We start from the raw sequence: 7,171 nt of genomic DNA, 5'->3' as shown, positions 1-7,171 counted from the left end.
GGTGGAGAGAAAAAAGAGTACAGAGTTTTGGGAGTTGCAGACAGAACCTTGGCAATGAAAGCCATACTCTATGACATGACAAAAGAGAACATGGTGGAGGAAGGAAACTCTGTAATTCTTATGAATTATATATACAAGGTGGAACCAGAATCAATAATATTAACATCTTGCATTAAAGTGTTTGTATAAATTAGTTCCGTACTTGATAATTACTGCTGTGGATTAAAGTGTTACATTCAATTACCGGTACTATGTACAAAAGTTAACCATTTTTGTTTTTGTGGCTTAACTTTTCTTATATGAAATATTATTGATTTTACAACAGGTGTGCCATTATTTTCATGCTTTAAATTTCTAGTCAATTTTGTATATTCTACTTCTTTTAAAAGATGACAACTGTCCAAAACTGTGCTATTTGACCCTTACATTGTTGGTGCTCTTCAATATTTTTGATAAATAAACCACTTCAATGCAAGCTGAATCGTTATTCTTTTATATTTAAGCACTTTACTCAAAGTACTACAATTTAATTATCTGTTTCTCATATATCAAGGTTTGTTTTATGATTCATTAAATTAGATGCAAAAAATTACACGTCTAAGTAGTACATGAGAGAAAAGGTAAAGTTAAGGCTTATTTCTCAAACGATTTCTTAAAAAAGAGATATTGTTTTAAAACTTGCAAAAGCATTACAATATTGCATGGTCATATTTTATGTATGTCACATAACCCAATTTGATATCAGTACCATCAACTCGTAACAGTGCTTTCAGTACTTTGATTTTTTATTAACGTCATTATAAACACTGTTAAACATATTAAATCTAACAGTCGAATATCTTTGGATATGGGGTAACCCATATCTATTCTTGTTATAAACAGGGCAGAAGATCTGTTATTGTTAATGTTTACATTTCATCGGTTGTGTTCAATTTGTTAAACTCTGCAGACATCACTGAGCACCGACTGACAATACTGGTGAGTTAATTTTCTACTCTGAATTTCTGGATTATAGTTATATTTTTTTTCATTAAAACACAACACAGTTTCTACTGTACCTTTGTCTCGCATTATTAAAGGAGAAAGTTTACTTTGTGACAGTGCAAGGATGTGCCGATCAAAGACAGACCAAAATTTGTTGTTTAAATAGTTTGCAGATATTAAAATAAGTTTTTTTTTATTATATTTCTGTGTGAAATGTTATAGCATTATATATATATCACCGTGTATATCCCAACATACGGGGTGTATACTATGTTGTGCGCGGGGTGTATGCTTCCGAAGCGAGAGAAAGGGGGTCAATGTAGGTTCTTTGTCCATTTTCTCAACTTACAGATATTTTTCGCCTGATTTGCATATGCCTACGGAAGAGAGCATTATCTAAGGAGTATATGGATACCTATGAATCCACTGGAAACCTTCTAGTTTTATCAAACACCTCAACACAATTCCGAGGATCGGAGCAAGATTGACGCTACACTGTGTTTATGATCAAATATTAGAAGAAAGCTTTGCTTTATCATCACTTTTATATTATTATTAAATACATGTTTACTACATAAACGTTTGTTCAAATTTTCTGTAAATAAAACAGTTCGTATATAAAGATATTGACGAAAAATCAATGTTGTGTCCGGGGTGTATGCAACATGTTGTACGCGGGGTGTATACCCCTCTTTTTACTCTATAGTATCATTGTCTGCTGATCTGAAATATCATTAAAAAAAATCTTAACAATTGACTTTTGTGAAAGTTATATTTATTTTTTAAAATTATTCACCAGCTTTGTAATAGCACAACTTCAGGTTTATTAATTCGATTTACTGGGAAAAAAATTGATACACGTTCATCGCACTTTTGGCGTTGCATGCACATGGAAGTAAATGTACAGGGTGCTTTGTTTAACTGTATTCCTTAATAAATGCTTCACTCATGCATCATTTTGAACATTTAACATTTTCTCATAATTTCTGTTTAACCTTTTTCAACATTTATTAAATGATACTACATACGGAGTGCATATATCTCAGTTGATTCGATACGCAAGAGCATGCGCTACGTATGAACAATTTTTAAAACGAGGTAAATTATTGACAAGCAAGTTGATGAAACAAGAATATCAGCAGTCTCGTTTAAAGTCATCATTTCGTAAGTTCTATGGTCGATCCAATAACCTTGTCAGCAAATACAATTTATCACTGAGTCAAATTGTTTATTGTGATTTGTGATATATGAATTCTTTTCAGACAAGGAAAATTGAGTCCACATATTGAGTCCACATATTGCAAAAATTGAAAGGAAAATTAATTTAATATATCATACTAACACGTAGTATCACCCCCACCCCCTTTTGTTCTAGACACAACTTTTCACTACAGAAAATGTTCATCGAAATTCAAATTGCCCCCCTTTTTTGTTGCAGCATTGTCGAACAATGATTATGTAATATGTTTAAGTAAAAAAAAAAGGAGAATTGTTAATGAGAAAAGATGCGACCTTCAACCCACTCTAAAATAAATGAGTTTCGATAACCCCCCTTTTTTTAGCTAGTCAACTTATGTCAGGGTTTTTTTTTTCAGGTATCCCCCCTACAAAAAATGATTCTACATCACTGTCATAAATGCTTAAGAATACATGTATTGATGAAATAAAATTTGCAGAAACAAAAAAAGAGATTTATGCATAATACACCATTCATGTAGTGTTTCTATTATATTTTTAACAGGCGAAATATTTAGATTAAAATGATCCGAAGAAAGGACAAAGTGTCCTCCAAGCAGGGAGGGGGGGGGGGGGGGGCTTTGGAGAGCTCGAGATTAGATATTATATGATTACGTAGATTTAGACCATTGCACCATCTACACTGTAGCATGAAATCAGATAACAATCGCTCCTTGCACATTTAGCGGCTATTATGTTTGAATATGATAGTTTACTTTTAATTTTTTTTTATTCTTTTGATTTTTTTAAATTAGTTAATTTGTTTCATACTTCAGTATGTTTATGGACTTTACCTTTTCGTATGGCATTAGTATTAAGGTCTTTTATCAACACTACCTGTCGCTTACAAACCTGTGTAAATAATATTTCCATAGATACTTCGCACTAACAATCCTAAGAAAAATATGGGGTATACACCCCGCGTACAACATGTTGCATACACCCCGGACACAACATTGATTTTTCGTCAATATCTTTATATACGAACTGTTTTATTTACAGACAATTTGTACAAACGTTTATATAGTAAACATGTATTTAATAATAATATAAAAGTGAGGATAAAGCAAAGCTTTCTTCTGATATTTGATGATAAACACAGTGTAGCATCAATCTTGCTCCGATCCTCGGAATTGTGTTGAGGTGTTTGATAAAACTAGAAGGTTTCCAGTGGATTCATAGGTATCCATATAGTCCTTAGATAATGCTTTCTTCCGTAGACATATGCTTTCTGGCGAAAAATATCTGTAAGTTGAGAAAATGGACAAAGAACCTACATTGACCCCCTTTCTCTCGCTTCGGAAGCATACACCCCGCGCACAACATAGTATACACCCCGTATGTTGGGATATACACGGTGTATATGTCATGACTTTGAGAAAAAATAAACTTAAAGGGGCATGGACAGTTTCAGCTAAAATTTCTAAATTTAGCATCTCCTTTATTGACACATGATGTTCAAATTTTTGCTTATCATTAGATGATGCCCTAGTTATAAATTTTAAACATAAAAATTGGTTTTAAAAATTCAGTTGAAACTGTGTCCATGCCCCTTTAAGTTCCAAGTCCCTTAAAAATAAAGAATCAAGGTATATGTAAAAAGAAAGACAACTCCTACAACACTTGAAATTTGCTTATTTTCTAAAAAGGTTCTTAAAATATTCTCATAATTTTTATATCAAATATCTGATATAAGAAAAAATATTTTAGCTATAAATGAGTAACTACATTGAACTGAATCATATGTATGTATTTATATAGTATTTTATGAGTAAAATACATAATTTGCTACACCAATTGTTTGTATTCTAGTTGTGTTCTACTGTATTTTCATGCTTATCACTATTTTTTCTATGGGCCTTTACCAATTACTGTAATTGTGTTGGTGCCAATAAAATATTTGTATTTGTATTTATAATACTCATAATTAACATTATCTATAAATAAAATATGCTATGTATATGTAGTCTGACCTTAAAATCACTTTCTGATGTATAAAAGGAAAGACCATTCTTAATATACATATATTGTAAAATTGGTCAGTTGCAGTGAAGTAGACTAAAATACTTTCTTTTTCAATACAAAAAAAAAATAGAACTGTCCAAATGGGACAAAATACCCCCCGCTGGGTTTTTCAGAAGTCAGTTTTTCCATAATAAAGATTTGTATCAAAAACAAATTATGAAATTCTTATTCCAGTGACCTTGAACTTCCCCAAATAACCTGGGTCAAGGTCATGACACACCCTTGGGTCATGGGCAATCTTTCAGTGAAATGAGAACCTACCAAGTTTATCCATAAGAAAGATATGGACCAGACACGAATTATGAAATTTTTCTACCAGTCACCTTGAACTTCCCCAAATTACCTTGGGTCAAGGTCATGACACACCCTTGGGTCATGGGCAATCTTTGTGTGAAATGAGAACCTACAAAGTCTATGCATAAGAAAGATGTGGACCGGACACGAATTCTGAAATTTTTCTACCAGTGACCTTGAACTTCTCCAAATGATCTTGGGTCAAGGTCATGACACACCCTTGGGTCATGGGCAATCTTTGTGTGAAATGAGAACCTACCAAGTTTATCCATAAGAAAGATATGGACCGGACACAAATTATGAAATTTTTCTTCCAGTGACCTTGAACTTCCCTATATGACCTTGGGTCAAGGTCATGACACACCCTTGGGTCATGGGCAATCTTTGTGTGAAATGAGAACCTACCAAGTTTATCCATAAGAAAAATATGGCCCGGACAGGGAATATAAATAATTTTCTTCCAGTGACCTTGAACTTTCCCAAATGACCTTGGGTCAAGGTCATGACACACCCTTGAGTCATGGGCAATCTTTGTGTAAAATGAGAACCTACCAAGTTTATCTATAAGAAAAAATATGGACTGGACAGGGAATATAAATAATTTTCTTCCAGTGACCTTGGACTTTCCCAAATGACCTTGGGTCAAGGTCATGACACATCCTTGGGTTATGGGCAATCTTTGTGTAAAATGAGAACCTACCAAGTTTATCTATAAAAGATATGTATTAAACATGATTTATGAAAATTTTCTTCCAGTGACCTTGAACTTTCCCAAATGACCTTGGGTCAAGGTCATGACACACCCTTGGGTCATGGGCAATCTTTGTGTGAAATGAGAACCTACCAAGTTTATTGATAAGAAAAATATGGAGCGGACACGAATTATGAAATTTTTCTTCCAGTGACCTTGAACTTCCCCAAATGACCTTGGGTCAAGGTCATGACACACCCTTCGGTCATGAGCAATCTTATTGTGGAGTAGTAGATTCTAATGTCCCTCTGTAAGAAAGATATGGACCGGACACGATTGCACAGACAGCGGACAGACAGACAGACGGACGGACGGACGGACGGACAGACAGACGGACAGACAGACGGACAGACGGACAAGGTGATTCCTATATACCCCCCCAAACTTCGTTTGCGGGGGGTATAAAAAAAAAAAAAAGCATGTTTATTTAAATAAAAATATAGTTTAATACAAGTACTCTAACTCCCATTCACATCATTACTCCTGTACAACAAAAAGAAGTGAATAACAGTGCACATATTCATACTGGTGAACTAATCGAGAGTCTATGAATTTTATTTCTTTTTTATTTTAAACTCTAATAAACTGAAACCACTCCACAGCTCTGTGACACTCCCAGCTGAACAAAATGAAGTCTTCTTGGCAGGATTTTGTAATTCTATTTGTTTCTGAATTTTTGCTTTGTTTGTACATATTTACTATTTTTTATACACATGTCTGTCAATGAAGACCAATCAACTTCTCCACAGGGGGATACCTCCAGTCATCTTCTTCTAATGTCTTTAGTTTCTGTCTTAGTTGCTTCAACCTTTGTTCATGCATATCTAATAAAAATATGAAGATATATTATATAACTATAATGTCTTTTTTCTACTGTATCTTTAAATATAAATAGATGAAATGCTTAACTGATAAAGTCTTATAAATGATATCAATTTTTAAAGTACTTTTTGCAAATTTGTATAATTAAAATTACCTTTTTTTACTGTTTTAAATACATGTTCCATATCATGTTCGATGTGTAATCTTGTCATTAGATTCATTGAAGTATTGTTGTCTGAAAAAATTAACAGTACATTATGTCCTTTAAACGTTTCAAACTTGCATATTATATCAAGTGAAGCAAACATAACAATTGAAAGATTAAGCTAAACAAGTCCGCCATAATCTCTTGATTAAGCTATACAGCTTGATTTAGCTGTATAGCATTATTAAGCTATTCAGAATAGCTTAAATAAGCTATTTTATAACATTTTTTTCACAACTCAATGGCAAGTGTGTTATTTTCTAAAACCATGCCAAAAGTCCCGCCTTGGTGCAGTGGAAATATTAAACTTAGAACTCTTCTGAATACAATACTTGTAAAAATCACTCACCATATTGCATTGCCTTGAGAGACTTTGTACTCAAAGTTTTAAAAGTTTTGAGGTTATTAATGAGTGACCACACAGTAATCTCTTAAATGAAATTATAAATGAGGTCAGTTATGGTCAACAGGATAAATGATTGAAAACAGTTCAGCATAACGAGAAGCAATCATACTTACCCACGTCTCACTTCACACAAAGGAGTGTACAGTTACTCAAACAATGGAAATTCATCTTTTGCCTTTAGTATTCAACAGCTGCAATGTTCAAACTTTCTTTGATTTAGGTTGTATATTGATAGTTTATACTGGCACATATAAATTATATGAATAGTCAAGTCCTTGGGACTTTTTGTTTATTTCTTGCAAAAAAACGTTTTTGTGAAAAACTGCAAATACATAGCTTTATCAAGCTATTTTTGATAGCTTAATAAAGCTTAATAGCTAAAGCAAGCAATATAGCTTAATCAAGAGAATGTGCTGGACCTGCAAAAGAAGCTCTATATGGACTGTTT

General features: G+C 33.1%; 1 long non-coding RNA gene across 1 annotated transcript; it reads right to left on the bottom strand.

The window, feature by feature from the left end:
• Positions 1 to 5,698: 5,698 nt before the first annotated feature.
• On the bottom strand, positions 5,699 to 6,371 carry LOC134249557 (uncharacterized). Its single transcript, XR_009988310.1, has 2 exons — positions 6,267 to 6,371; positions 5,699 to 6,114 (listed from the first exon to the last, which is right to left on the bottom strand). It is a non-coding gene; the product is annotated as an uncharacterized LOC134249557 (long non-coding RNA).
• Positions 6,372 to 7,171: the final 800 nt, after the last annotated feature.

The sequence above is a fragment of the Saccostrea cucullata genome, unplaced genomic scaffold (genome assembly GCF_032062105.1).
Source record: "Saccostrea cucullata isolate Sc308-1 unplaced genomic scaffold, CSIRO_AGI_Scuc_v1 ctg17234, whole genome shotgun sequence".
NCBI lineage: Eukaryota > Metazoa > Mollusca > Bivalvia > Ostreida > Ostreidae > Saccostrea > Saccostrea cuccullata.
Note: the sequence above shows the minus strand (reverse complement) of the source record. Positions and strands in the feature narration are given on the sequence as shown.